Below are 13,941 nucleotides of genomic sequence, written 5' to 3'. Positions count from 1 at the left end.
CGCCAGCTCGTCCTTTAAAACATTACGTAATGCCATCGCTATGTTCATTCGTTTAACAGTACCAAAAAATTTAACCCCTTCCTTGCATTGTCTTGTGTCTTATAGGAACAAACATGTGTCTGATTTGGATTTCTAGTGATCGAAATCGACATGTCATGTTAGCGAAATACCTCTTCAAATCCTAAACGCTTCTCCATTCGAAATTCATTCGATGGAATATTAGTGTTTATATATAATGAAAGGGTGTACTTTCACATTTCTGGATCATGCTTAAATGAAATGCAGTGTGTCAGTGGACAATCCCATTTCCGGTGAAAGTTGACTGTGCGCTGACGGATTTGTTTAGGATATGAGTTATAGTTTCTGAAATCTGGGGGAAAGTTTGGATGAGGTTATTTGTCAAGTCTCCCCCCCCCCCACCCTCACCGCCACCATCAACCAGCCACTCCCAGTCACCAACAAAAACAGTTTCATAGCCAGCTGCTAAAACTATTGTCCGCTCACTTCAATGGCACAACTGTACTCATTCACAACGCACAACGTTGTAACACAGATTCCGCACGGTTTTACTCGATTTTCGACCAGGCTGGGTGTGGGTGTGGGGGGGGGGGGTGTTGGGGGCTGTGATCGCAAGCGGGTGGGCGGAATATCACTTATGTTTGCAAATGAAATGCTTCAAATCCTTCGAGCAGGAAAAGTTGGTCTTTGCACCGCAACGTTGGTCGGGCAGCTCGAGACGTAGCTTGGTCTTTGGGGAGGGGGGTGTCTCAGGCTCACAGGATGTCCCGAGGCACCTCCCAGAGTGACCTCCGACCCACACTCCCACCAACATTCCTTTCGCTCGGTTGCTTGGAGCAAGCGATGCCTCCGCCAGGAACAGAGGCAGGGCTGTTCGCTTTAACACGCAGGAACAGACATGGCCTCCAACCGACCGACTGCATCTTTCATCAGATCTCGACTCACGTTCTGTTTAAAACCCGGCGAGAAGCGTTCATTGATTAAAGTGAAGTTGACCACATGGCCAGCAAAACATAAAACGGAAGAGGCAGTTCGGCGCTGATGTTCCAGGGACTGTAGACCAGTGGGAAGAATGCAAGCGGTGGAGGTGAGCTGGTCGATCATGTACTTCTAGCTGGCAATGTGAGAGCCCCGGGGCCGAGGCCCCCTGTCCCCAGCATGTGCTCTGCGGGATCTGGCAGCTCCGGGAAAAGCCATGAGGAAGGGGCATTTCACATACAGAGCAGGAACCAAAAAGCACGCAGTCAGCACAGTTTGAAGAATTAAGTAGACTTCGCTTTCAGTAACCGACTCTGGAGCGTTATATGCGAGTGTGTTCGCATGGTTACAGTTCTACAGTAATAAGTTAAATTAGACTCCGCCGAGCAAGATCTGTATTGAATATTTAATTATACTAGCATCCGATAATACTAAAAGGAGCCAGTTTTTCCGTTAAAACTAACATGGCATGACGTTTTTCAGATACATAAACATTTATCACTTCCTCAATTTACTAAACTAATGTATCTTAGACGCGTTTAAAATCTATTCTGCGCCTCAGAGTTGCAAGCAGTCCTTATAAACAAACTTTTATAAACAATATATCTATTTAATAGATTTGTTTATCTGCATCAGCTTAAAATGAGATTGTAGACTATTTCCTCATTAGTGAGCGATCATGTACATAATGAATTAATAATAGTTTAAAACTATTCTACGTGGTCACAAACGTCCTTATTTCATTTACTGAACATAATAATTATATGCTGCAACATTCGCAGTTGCGTTTGATTCAGTCTGTAGTGCGGCCGCAGAAAGTCCTAAAACAAAACTTTGTTATTATAAGGACACGGGCCATGCATCCAACTATCACGCATGGCTGTTGTAGAAACATTATGTCATTGACATGTCTGGTTTTACTTAAGACAGTTTCCTTTCTGACGCCGGCGATGTTTGCTGACCCGCAAACGTTAAGTTTGATCTTTGGTGAGAATGGTTTATTTATGGCGAATAAATCTCCTTTGCTCGTTTTAAATCCATGTTCCTTGCGTTCATTGGAAAGGGCACCAGAAGGCATAAATAATCTCCATTTAATAAATGGGAAATATATCTCTATGCGACTCCTCTCCATAGGTCATAAATAAGCTGTTTACTTTCCTTCGTCATTGGTTATTTTTACACTGAGGGATGCTATTAAAGTGATACACTAATATACAATATATAATATAATTTATTAACTGTACTTTTATACTTTTCAGTCAAACCTACGTGACTATACCTGACGAATTTGAGAAGCTTGTTCAGGTGTCCTATCCTATCATGTGTTCGCTGCGTAATTGAGTTAACCTCGCACGTACCAACCTCGTTGGTTGCACTAAATCCATCGCTCAGTGCAAATGAGACCAGACAGTACAGCTGAAGGAGAAATTAGTACCCTAGGAAAGAGGGAACATCAGTGGGATAGTCGGATGTTTTCGAGAAAGGCAGTGAAAACTATTTGCACCATTTAAAACACCAATAGAAATACAGATGTCATTTACCCTGGTTGCAAGAGAACATGCCAAAATCAAGCCTATTGCTTATTCGTGGACTTTGCCAAGAACTCGTGTCATGTGTTAACACTTCTGTCTGAAAGAGAATCAAAATGAATTTCATTTGAAATTGTCATCTTTCTTACCATTATACACATTGAACTTATTCATCAACTTGATCGAGATGTAATTATTGATTTTAAAAAGTTCATTGTTAGCTCTTAGTACGTCGCGGGGAGTAATTTAAAAATAATTTTGGTTTGCTTCGTTTTTTTTAGAAAAATAAGGAATTTAATAAGAATGCACATTCATTGCTAACGATGTTTCTCTGTATAGCGTCATTCCCTTCGCTTCAGCATATTATAAGTGAGATGCTTGAAATGTTGAACGACACATCTCAAAACTTGATTAGGTATCAACAAACCTTTAATATCATAAGTTTGAATGTTAGTTTCACATAAAAATTAGTTAGAATACGCTGTTACAAATATCATGATATTTTGAAGGCCCGTGCAGAATAAAATATGACTGCAAATAAAATATACTATTCAATTATTTTGTATGTACGAATGTTGAAGAATACATTTCCCTTCATTTCACGTGTACAGCGTTAAGTATTTCTGGGTTTGGTCTAACTCACCTAGATGTGCCATGAAGTCCTGACCAAGCGATATGGGTCATCCTTGAACTCAGAATGACAAGCCCGTAACATGAGTGTGAAATGTTCCAATTCCCGCACCAGCCATTTTAAATAACACTGTCAAGACAAATTAAAAAAAACATGAATTGACTCTCTTAAACAGATCTCACACTATCAATCAGGTACATTATATTTGCACCTTTATTTAAATGAATAGTATGTAATTATAACTGTTGCATCACAAATTGATTTGTCTATTTCCTGTCCTGTTGGCGACATCTCCTTCTTGAGCTGCCGTAGGCAACACCTGCTCTCCAGGAGGTTTCAGTCAATGGGTGTGAGCGTGAGGCAGCTGAAAGTGGTCAGTATCATGGGACTGATAGTCCTAAGAAGATGACATCACTCAGCAACGGGCTAAAAGCCTGTACCTTCTTCATTCAGTTGCTGATTGTGCGAGGCTCTGACGAAAGAGTCAGCACCTCAAACTGTTCAACTGCTAGTTATGCTTGGAAACATTCCGATTGAATATTGGATACGAAACACGAGCGAACCTTGGCTAAATGTGTTAGAAAGCAAATCAACATTTTATTAAACAAACTCAGAAACGGATGTAGAGTAGGTCCAAAAGTGGGATCAGATTTTTAAAAATTTCCTCCTGGGTGGTCCAGTACAGCAGCTGACTTCTGCTGGCTCTGAAATTTCTGCATAAATCACACACGTGTTAAATGCTGAGTAAATTTCAAATATTAAGCGGAGAAGTCTACAATAAGTGGTAGGAACAGGCCAGCACAACATAGGCAAAGCCGTCCACATGATTGAACACATTTACAAGGAACGCTACCACAAGAAAGCAGCAATCATCAACACGGACCCTCATTGTAACAGGCCAGGCTCTCTGCTCGCTGCTGCCACTGGGAAGGAGGTACAAGAGTCTTCAGTCCCACACCAGCAGGTCCAGGAACAGATAGTACTCTTCACCCATCAGGTTCCTGAACCAGCGTGGTCAGATTTATTCACCTCAACACTGAACTAACTCACTGTCAACTTCGGTTGTCAGCTTTATTTATTTATTTTTTATTATTTGCACGATTTGTCTTGTGCACAGTGTCTGTTTGTCAGTCTTTGTGTGTAGTTCTCCACTGATTATTGTACTTCTCTGTTCTACTGTGAATGCCCGCAAGAAAACGATCCTCCAGGTAGTAAATGGTGACATAAACGAACGTTGGTAATACATTTACTTTGAACTTTGAATGTTACACGCTAAGTAAAGCTGATAGTTCTTTTAGCAACTCATGCCCACGCTTATTTAAAGAATTCAATGCCCATTATTTTATAACGAATGTGCGACTTCGGGACAGATTTACACCTGTTATTTTGATCTGCCATTTTACAAAGGTTGGTTGCTTTTGTGTTGTGCTATTTTTTCAGCCATGTACTCTAATTAACAATAAGGTAGATTTGACTAGAACTGAATCTTGCTGCGAGGTATTGCAATTGTTATGCTACATAATCACAACGATATTGAACTCTATGGGACGGTGAAGAATCCACGTGAGGAATTCCCTGGTCACCTCCTGCCTAACTCAGTGCTGTTTAATGTTGAATTCATTTCAGCGTTTTCTCATCCGACATCACGGCCCGATTGAGCACGGTTTACTTTCATATTAACATTCATAACCGGATTGATAATAACCTTCAGTTATTGAACTAATCCAGGATTCGTGTATATATTTCAGCAGGATAATTAAATTCCCTGCTTTCTTTCCAGAAGGCTGATACCACATCCTGATTATCCAACAGTTCTATTCCTTCGTGTTTACTGCCTGGATTTATAACATTTCCATATTAATTAAACATGTCATCATTATGGCCCAACTTAAACATGAGATTGGCCTTCTTCATGTATAGTTTTTACTCGAGGCATTTTCTCACGCACAGCACACAGCTTAAGGACACCTCCGGGAGTCGTTCATTTTCTGTACCAGATATTTCTGTGCTGGGCTGGGCTGCTAAGTGCAGGAACAGTTACCCTATTCACCAGTAACTCTGTTCTGTAAGTGATCACGGTGATAGCAATCCAGAGAATGGAAAATGTTAAGCAAATCATTTCATACAGGATACAAGTACTGATTGCATTTAATCGCTAAATTACAGGCGGATTTCATACAGCACAATTAGTCATTTACAATAGCTCTCTCTCTCTCTCTCTCTCTCTCTCTCTCTCTCTCTCTCTCTCTCTCTCTCTCTCTCTCTCTCTCTCTCTCTCTCTCTCTCTCTCTCTCTCTCTCGCAGACTCTTAAGTTACATGTCCTTGTGGAAAGAAGTGACTCAAGGTATCTTATGCTACTGGAAGTCTGTACTGCAAACAAAACAGCTGACTATTAAAAGATTAATAGTAGGATGTATTTTGGCCTCAGTGTGAAGGCAAAGTAATCGTACTTGTCAGTAACATTAGAGAATGTTGCCCATGAAGTCCTTTTGATCTCTGGCTCAAATTTTCCCCTGTCTCTTACACTCAGTTCAATAGGATCTCTGGATGCCATCAGTCATGTTACCGGCCATCGGGTTCAGCAGCCAGTCGGATTAAACAACGCCTCAGGAAGAAGTTGTTTTCAGGCACATCAAAGAAGATGGAATAAAGACTGGAACCTATATCTGAGATTAGGTGTAAGCAATTATTTTAATAACAAAAGTATATTTTGATTTCAGTATCTTTTAAAACCCCTGTTTTTTTTCATCGGCAGAGACGGGGTTAAGGATGACTTGAATCTATTTGGCTTCCTGGGTTCTACAGTGGCTGATGATGTGCATGTGGGATCTGCTTACAATGGACAGATAGGCTGGTAGTTTGCTCCCAGCCTACAGAATCGAAGCTCTCCGTACCATTCCCAGTGCTCCTTCTCTACTTTGACTAATTTTTTTAATCAGAGAGATTGTCAGTACGTTCTTGAATAATTTCCTCTGTCAACTGACCATCACTCTGTTGACCGCTCGTCAACGGAACTACATTAGAAAACTCACAAGGCAACTTTTAATTAATCGAATCTTGTACTTTATTGTCTCTGCACAAACAACAACGTAACTGAGTTGAGTCCGGGCCAGCAACTTCGAGAATGAATTCTACTGTTCCCTTTGTACCAGTTTTCACTCAGACCACGTTTCCAATTGATAACTGTGAAATTGGGTATCTGTTGGGTACCCAGCTCCTGGTGTGGGGGTTCTTCCTTGCGATGATGATTCTCTTGAAAGAGCTATCGTTAATAACGCAATCGAACTGTCCACTTTTATATTCATTCCTTCTCAATTCAAATGTAGTATTCCAGTATCAGTGGATATATATCAGATTGGCCCAGAACACCTTGTTATTGGCTTTGGTTCAGGCTACAACCTACATTGTTTCAAGGTCTCTGCCCTCAGCCTCGTGCCTTTGTTCCTTTCATTCTGACGGGTTCAAGCCACTGATATTTGGTGACCCAGATACTGAGTCTAACGACATTACGGATTGCTTCTTTGGTAGGTCGGCCACTTTTACACAATAAATAGATACTGGTCTGAGAATGCTCTCGGGTTTAGCCGGTCATTACTTAAAGCTCCTTGTGTCCACACTCATTGCTCTGATTAGATTATCCCCCCGCAAGAATCAGTTCAGAGTCCAGAAAATTTGGGGGGGGGGGGTGGAACTGTAAGGACAGTGTCGCAGACTGGGCTCCTACCGTCCACGACCCCTTTCGAGTTCAACGTTTTCTTCCATATTTTAAATCTGTCATGGCCAACATCTCCCCCTTTTTGATCGACAGAAAATCCGAGGGATCACACTACTGGTTATATATCCAAGTGAATATAGCACAAAATCAGTCATGACTACATGAAATAATGCAGATAAAGTTACTGACAAAATTACCATAGACTGTAAACTTAGACAAAATAATATCAAACACTGTACAAAAGCATAAAGAAACCTAATAAAAACTGTACCTGGTTTCTTACCATGTCTCAAGGCATCTAACAGCAAACAATGATACTTAAACACAACATCATAGTAGGAAAACAAACAAAACCATCAAAAAGAGATTTAGAATCGCATGTGGCATGTAAACACTTAAGTTATTAAAGTTACCATAAAAAACACTGGGGAAAATACATTGTACAACCATTAGAACAAAGAGCAAAACAATAATAACATGCGAAGTACACATCCAAGGGTGTATATTAAAGTTTAACCCCCAGTTCCAAACTTCACCTCAAAAGGGATGGATTCTGCAAAATATCATGAGCTAAGCCCCAATGACATTTAATAGAATTGGATGATTCCTCCCATTATCTAATAATAGCTTCATTATGGTAATTAACTCTATCCCACTCTGCTGTAAAATAAAATGTAGGTGGAAGAGCAGTAGGTACATATCCAAGTAAGCCCTGAGCAGTATCATTGATAATACATAAGTCTATCGCCAGTTGAATAGGTGGTTTTGCAAAAGATTTGGGTAATACTTGCCCAGTCAAAACTAAGTCTCCCAAAGCAGTAAAAACTGCAAATTGCAACTTAAAGATTCCTTCTTGTAAGGTTTGCTTGAAGTAGCAACGTAATAGGTATCATTCACCAAGCAAAGCTTTAGGATTTCAGAGCATAATCATAAGTAAGAACCCCACAGTCTGTGAACCAATTCTTAATTAAATCCTCTAGACAACCCCAGTATTCTCCTTTTTGATGACAAGAACCAAATTTGCTCCCTTTGTACATCCAAACCTCATCACACAAAGGACTAGCAACAGTTGGCAATGCAATGGTTGTGGTGTCATTCCCACCATGGAGTAAGTATATATGGAAAGTCTTAGAGCTCCAGAGCCACTGGGATTGAGTTAGCTGGGACTCATGATAATCCATGGTCTTGTTTCTGATTTGTTTCCACATCAACAGCACCACTGAATTCACAATAAAGTTGTACATGAGTTCTGAGTCCTTATTTCGCCCTGAAGGAGAACCCAAAAAACATGACTTCCCACTGTTATCCTGGTACTCCTATCTTTTCCCTATATTACCATTATTCAACCACAAAAATAAATCAACTGACATCAGTTTCATTTCCTTGTATAGTGCGTGCGTGTGTGTGTGTGTTTTATATTGAATTAGAGTTTATAGCTAAGCTGGGAGGAGTGTTGTGTATTTAATATTTCAGTAACATTTGAGTAATATTGTAAATATATTGTTTGATTAAACATTCCTGGTTGTTTACATAATTCATTACAGGTTACATGAATGAAGTACTTGTATGACAGACAGTAAATGCCTCACTTAAAATAATAACAAAACTAAGACATGCACCTCCTGGCTCCATGCTTTTCTTTCAAATTCTTTTAAGTCACTGGGTATATTTGAAGTAGAGATTGATAGGTTCTTGATAAGTAATGACATCAATGGTTATGGGGAGAAAATAAGAAAACGGGGTTAAGGGGATAACAAATCAGCTCTGGTAGAATGGCAGGGCAGAATCAATGGGCTGAATGGTCTTATCATTTTTAAATCTAACAAATGTCCTTATTACTTATTTATAATTCAACTACAATGATGCAGTGTTTCTGTTGTCTACAGTAAGTAGGCTCAGTAATCTTGTATTTTAATTTTTGACTTGTATGGAACCATTAAAAAAGAGTCTCTTGGAGTATCCCAAAGTGCTAACACAGAAGCATTCAAGATACAGTTTAGTAATGTTCATCTTAAATTATCATTTTATTCAATGGAAGCATTTATAAAACACATACAGATTTTACAGTTGAGATGATAGCAAAATTGCTGGTGTACACTATTATTATGCCATAAATATTAGACTAATTTTGGTTTTTGTGAATATGTCCAACTCTGTACAGAATTGTCAATGTGATGTCAGTGATTTATCCATCACCAAACTGCACTGTAACTCTAACCAAATCAATCAAGCACAATCATTTGAACTGTTGGGAAACTCTGGTATTTATACAAAACATTGCGAAAGCATAACTCGCTGTTGAATGAGGCCCAAACTTTTAGCAGCATACTGGCTGTAGAGAACTCTCTTGATCCAAAATCTGTAATTCCTTCACACAAACACTTCAAATTCCAAGTCATCAGCTTGTTCATTGAGACAAACAAGCGGATGGGCCATATACTGACTGTCCACTAAAGTGCTTAATCAACTGTTCTCGGTGTATAACACTGCCTTCCAAAATTACAGATCCACAGAGGGCAGTGGACCCTGAATGACATGGACCACATCCCATTGTGTCTGTGCTCCAGCACAAGTTTCAAACAGCTGAAGGAAAGCTTGCTTGTCTCAAACCCAGCAGAAGTCTCATACTTGGCTGGGTTTCAGTGACCCCTGTCCTCTCATGTTTCTGGAAACCTGTGGGAGACACTTCAGGGTAGGAAAGGCTCCAGAAAGACTCCACTTGTGCTCTCTCCGCAAAATTCTCCAAATCCACGAGAAGGACAATGAAACCACTGTCAGTATGTACCCTCTGAGGTCAACTTCTCCAGCACCGAGGTCCTGGTGACATTCATTGTTGGACCAGCATAGCCAGGAGCTGCTTCATGAAACAGACATGCTATTCTGAGCTCTGTTGAGCTGTGTTGTTGGCCATGGTGGATTTAAAATGTGGAACAAAACACTGAACACAAATGGGTCAAAGACAGTGGAATGGAGACTTGCAGTCCTCCCCACAGACCCACCATTTTGTGGACTCTGAACTGATTCTTGCTCTGGGATAATCTAATCAGAGTAATTGAATGTGGATACAAGGAGCTTCAGGTAATGACATGCTAAACCTGAGACCATTCCCAAACAAGTAGCTATTTATTATAAAGCAGCAGACCTACCAGAGGAAATCTGTAATGTTGTTAGACTCAGTGTCTGGGTCACTTAATCTCAGTGGTTGAGAATAGAGTTGAAAGGAACAAGACAAGAAGCTGAAGGTAGAGACCATAGAACTATGCAGGTTGTAGTCCTGAACCTGAAAAAGGTGTTATGGGCCAACCTGATGATATATATCCACTGATACTGGAATGCTACATTTGAATTGAGACAGAATGAATATAAAGTGGATACTTGAATTGCGCTATCAGAGATAACTATTTCCAGACAGTCACAATCGCAAGGAACAACCCCCACACCAGGAGCTGGGAGAAGAAAGGAATGATTGTCTGTCCAATAGAGATCCCCTATTCCAGAGCTATCAATTGGAAAAGTGATCTGAATGAATATTTGGACAAAGGCAACAGTAAAATTCATGCTCTGAGTCAACATAGTTATGTTGTTTGTGCAGAGACAATAAAGTGCAAACTTTGATTAATTAAAAGTTATGGATTAAGTTTCCTAATCTGGTTCCGTTAATGAACAGTCAACATATTTTGGCGCCCCTGGGTTGGCTCTGAAAAAATGAATAGAGGTCTGGGACCCTAGTTTTGAGGTGAACTATCCATGAGATTAGGATATTAAAACAGAAAAAGGACAGGAGGGTCAGAAGATTGAACAGATTACTTTCATAGTTATATTTTAAGAAAATGGCCGGATTGTGAGGATTGGATAGGAAAGATTGAGAGTGGAGGGTCAGGGACCCTGGGGGATGTATTGTGGAAAGCAGTTAGTGATATGAAATCAAATAAAATACAAGCGATTAAAAAGCCATTACAATAGGATGTATGGGGAAGGTCTAATTGAAGGGAAGAAAGAAAAATAGAAACCAGCAGAGGAATTGTGTGCGTGTAGGGGAGAGCTGGACAGAGAGAGGAAAGAAAATGAAATTCTGAGGGAGCAGGGTCAGGCGAATTTGATTCATCTTCAGTTTCAGACTGCGAACGCAAAACGAGATAAAAGGAGAAACGAGAAGAGGGGTGTAAAAAGGCGAGTACAGAAGTAGAGGAATGGAAAAGTCATTGTCAGGATTTACGGACTGCTATGAAAGTCATGCAGAAATCGGCCGCTGGGAACAAAGGCAGCGCCGACCACACCGAGTGTGTAAAACAGACGGAAAGGCTGCGAAGTCAACTTTCAGCCTAGAGAGGGGATATGTGCGAGGGCTGACGATGATGGTGATAGAGATTGGGGACACACTGTAACAGTGAGGATAATTGGGGAAGTGGCCCTCCTCTCCATGGATTTTCCCAAGAGGGACTGGAAACATCAACACCCGCTGCCCCAGTGGCACCCGTGGTAACGGAGAGTGTTCTGGAAACATCACAGCCAGGAGTGCAGGTTGAGACACGGTACTCTACCCCTTTTGATGTGGCCGGTTGAGTGCTATCGCTGTAATTGCACAAGTGTGGGCTGGGAGACTACCCTTAGGAACTTTTCCAGCGCATTCAACAGCATAGGATAATTCACGGTTCAGATGAAGCAGAAGAACTGAAGTTAACCCTTTTGTGTTTAACTTCAGTGTTACACTCTGGAACAAGCACAAGGCCAGCGGACACTGGGTGGTTTACGGGAGGCTATATTAGAAGCTGCAACGGCTAATCGAGGCGACCCGGTGGAGGCTTTGCATAAGTGCAGACAGTAGAAAGGGGAGCAGCAACACGTATAACACGCTGGAGGAACTCAGCAGGTCAGGCAGCATCCGTGGAAACGAACAGTCAACGTTTCGGGCCGTGACGGGGAGCACCCCTCTGCATTTGTGACGAAGTGGCGCCTGGTTTTCTCGAGTGTACATTGGATAGGCGAGATGTGACCCAAAGACAGAGCAGTAACTGGCTGAGGGACCTTGGTTTCGCGCAGTACTGAGGAGAGCAAAAGTGTTGGAACTGTTTGATTCCAGTGACCGTACACACACTGAGGCATGGTTACTTAAGACAATGATTAGAACTTAGGAGGCTTAGGTTTCAACTTTAGGAATTCTTCAGAGGCAACTGAAGTCTTGTCCTGTCAAGGTATCGTGTGGGGAAATGGAGGTCAGGATAGAAGCCAGCAGGGAGATTGTAGGAGCGAAGTAACACAGCGCTAGAATGCACTTTCACCCAATCAGGGAAGCTGTTGTCGGGGGCAACCATCCCAGAACAGTGCTCAAATCTGCTGTTTCAGCTGTGGTAATGTGGCTCATTATGTCCAGAACTGTATAGTAAACAGTTCATTCAATCGGAATCCTGATACATATCAGAGATGGGAGTTACAGAAAGGTCTGAATATGTCGGAATTTTTGGTCAATGTGGGAATTCCATGCTTTAAACTTGCTGAGTTTACTTGTGCATGGTGAATAACTTACATCTCTGTTTTAAAGTCTTCGAGAAACACATTTCCTCAGTTTTGTTGGATTGTAACTGAATGTTTTGGCAACGGGTTAACCCTTAGGAACAAGAGATTTTCTGCAATGCTTTAAAGTGTGAATGGGTTGTATATTTTAGTTGTATAAAATATGCCACATGTGAGTTCATTTCAGAGAGTGTGTCTGTGAGAGTGCAAAAGCTGTTTTAAGAGGTTACATCAATGTGTTAATGTGTGAGGTCCCCCAGCCAACAGTTTTTTTTCCTGCTTGGTTCTTTGGAAAATGTGTAAGTGTTTTTAATGGTGGGAATTAACTGTTTGTTCTAAGTTTTGCAGTTACTTGAAGAAGGTACTGAAGGAAGAACAGTGCAAGCATGGATTTTTATGTTTTGTCTTGTCTGCGTTTTTGGTTTGCATTTCTTTGTTTCCCATGGAATTGATTTTAGGGGAACCCAAATTCCACACTGGCTATGTGTAATCTAGGTTAAGATGTGAATTTGAGCATCTCTATTCTGGATATGTGATATCTCTGTCAATCTGTATATAGTTTTTCTCTGCAGAAGTAAGGGAAAGAGATGCAAAGGCTATGGGATGTTTACTTCCATAATTCCTAACAGACAGACAGACATACTTTATTGATCCCGAGGGAAATTGGGTTTCGTTACAGCTGCACCAACCAAGAATAGTAAAGAAATATAGCAATATAAAACCATAAATAATTAAATAATAGTAAGTTAATCATGCCCAGTGGAAATAAGTCCAGGACCAGCCTATTGGCTCAGGGTGTCTGACACTCCGAGGGAGGAGTCGTAAAGTTTGATGGCCACAGGTAGGAATGACTTCCTATGACGCTCAGTGTTACATCTCAGTGGAATGAGTCTCTGGCTGAATGTACTCCTGTGCCTAACCAGTACATTATGGAGTGGATGGGAGTCATTGTCCAAGATGGCATGCAACTTGGACAGCATCCTCTTTTCAGATACGACCATCAGAGAGTCCAGTTCCACCCCCACAATATCACTGGCCTTACGAATGAGTTAGTTGATTCTGTTGGTGTCTGCTACCCTCAGCCTGCTGCCCCAGCACACAACAGCAAACGTGACATTATGCATATAGCATAAGTCATCATTAAGCTTCACTGGATGATGTGGATCGTAATGAGGGAGTACAATGTCAGACGTCACCATTTCCTTTTTCTTTTGGATAGCCACCTCACACTGTTTTGCCCATTGCCATTTCTTCCCAATCTGTAGCAATGTGGAGCAGAGTAGCCAATTTGGCAGAAATCTGTTATGGTGATTGACAAATCTTAAGAAGGACCGCAACTGTAGCAAACTCTTTAGCCTTGGGCATCTACCACTGCTTGAATTTTCTCAGCACACTGTAATCCTTGTGTGTCAATAGTGTGATCACAGTAAGTGATGCCTGGTTTAAAGAATTTACGTGTCGCATTGTACACTGATAATCTTCTAATCTTTTTAACACTGTCTTGAGATTTTGGAGATGTTCCTTGTTATCCTTACCAGTAACAATGATGTCATCCAGG

This window comes from Hemitrygon akajei, chromosome 19 (genome assembly GCF_048418815.1).
Source record: "Hemitrygon akajei chromosome 19, sHemAka1.3, whole genome shotgun sequence".
Taxonomy (NCBI): Eukaryota; Metazoa; Chordata; class Chondrichthyes; order Myliobatiformes; family Dasyatidae; genus Hemitrygon; species Hemitrygon akajei.
The sequence above is the reverse complement of the archived record's forward strand: the minus strand, read 5'-3'. Positions refer to the sequence as shown.